The 1,903-nt window shown below is 35.2% G+C and overlaps 1 pseudogene; it reads left to right on the top strand.

Moving 5' to 3' along the window:
• Positions 1 to 322: 322 nt before the first annotated feature.
• On the top strand, positions 323 to 1,040 carry LOC121024287 (uncharacterized protein C9orf85 homolog; annotated as a pseudogene).
• The last annotated feature ends 863 nt before the right edge of the window (positions 1,041 to 1,903 follow it).

Here is a 1,903-nt window from a genome sequence, read left to right as displayed (position 1 = left end):
GCACTGTTTTCTACTCACATCACTTATGATCAATTCTTTTAGTCATGATAAAACCGAACCTAGAGAATTTCTATCATCTCTTCATGTTGCACAACTTGGACACAAAATCAGGATCAAACCCAATGTCCCTTCATTTGAAAGGTCTTGCTCTTTGCTGCAGTTCACTTGACAGCTTTTCAAAGTGACCCAACAAACAACACACATCCCTCAAGTTCATGAACCTCTGAGGAAGACATACCCTGAATGAGTTCACCTCATGACAGGACCAGCTCCAGGCCAGATTTTGTGTCCCTTCTTCCTCTTTAAAATGTCCGCTCCGCGTCTTCCTCGCATCAACGCGAGGTGATTGTGGTTTCCACGATGAGCTCCCAGAAAGGGAACGTGGCTCGTTCCAGGCCTCAGAGGCACCAGAATACATTTAGCTTCAAAAATGACAAGTTTGATAAGAGTATTCAGACCAAGAAAATTAATGCAAAGCTTCATGATGGAGTTTGTCAGCGCTGTAAAGAATTTCTTGAATGGCGTGTAAAATACAGCAAATATAAACCATTGTCAAAGCCTAAAAAATGTGTTAAATGTTTACAAAAAGCAGTGAAAGTTTCTTATCACATAATGTGTAGACCATGTGCCTGTGAACTTGAAGTTTGTGCAAAATGTGGAAAGAAAGAAGACATTGTTATTCCGTTTAATAAAAACCAGAAAAGACAGAAAATCCTGAAAGTAATCTACGTTCCAACCCTAGAAGTTGCAGAAGAAATGCAGAAGAAAGTGATGATGATTTAGATTTTGATATTGATTTAGATGACACAAAAGACAATCAAGGGGATTAATATATTCAAAGTCAGTTTGAAAACATGAAACTCCGAACAACTTTTGACTTTTGAGGGTTTTACACAAAAATACTGTGAAATCCTAATGAGAAAAATAGCAAAAACCTATATAGAAAACAGGCAAAATTCACACATGGACTATATAACTTATGCATGATACTTGGATAATTATGAAACTTTCATTTAGTGTTTTCTCACAATACATTTTTTAAAAAAGTTTTTTAATGTTCATTTTTGAGACAGGGAGAGACAGAGCACAAATTGGGGAGGGCAAAGAGAGAGGGACACACAGAATCTGAAGCAGACTCCAGGCTCTGAGCTGTCAGAATAGAGCCCGACACGGGGCTCGAACTCACAAACTATGAGATCATGACCTGAGTTGAAATCAGACACTTCACCAACTGACTCAGCCACCCAGGCGCCCCTCTTATAATACACTTTTAAGTAGCATATGCCAGAGTACCTGCCAAAGTGAATATTAGGTTATCATATTGCAGTTCAAGGGAATTCTTTAGAAGAATGTGCTACCTAATATCAAACTAAACAAGATTCAGAATTGTTACTTGTGTAAGAACTATCTCATGGAAAAATCAGATGATATAACTATAGTGCAAGCTTCAAAAAATTGGTCCTCAGCACCTTTTGATAGATTGATCCCAAGTAAATGGCCCACATAACAAAGTCCCTTTACTTAAAGTTTGCTTATAAAAGACTTGTTATTTATTTTTTGTAATAATGTTTAATAAGTGTATTTAAGCAGTTTTTCTTGAAAGTATCTTTACATACTGGATCACATTTTTTAACCTTTCTTCTTTTGTGAAATATACATACAGAAAAAAATATATAAAATACATATGTGTAATTTAATAAATAATTATAAGAAAAGTCATACATCTGTCATCCAGATGAAGAAACTACTTTTAAACAATATAAATTAGTTTTGTCTGATTTTTAGTCTTTTTTATCTTTTTATTTTGAAAAACCTCAAACCCAAGGAAAACAGCAAACTAGTACAATGAAACCTTGTGTGTTCTTCCCGTAGATTCCCAATTGATCAGTTACATTTTCATTAT

The sequence above is a fragment of the Herpailurus yagouaroundi genome, unplaced genomic scaffold, assembly GCF_014898765.1.
Source record: "Herpailurus yagouaroundi ecotype Mexico unplaced genomic scaffold, PumYag 62844, whole genome shotgun sequence".
NCBI classification, from domain to species: domain Eukaryota; kingdom Metazoa; phylum Chordata; class Mammalia; order Carnivora; family Felidae; genus Herpailurus; species Herpailurus yagouaroundi.
Note: the sequence above shows the minus strand (reverse complement) of the source record. Positions and strands in the feature narration are given on the sequence as shown.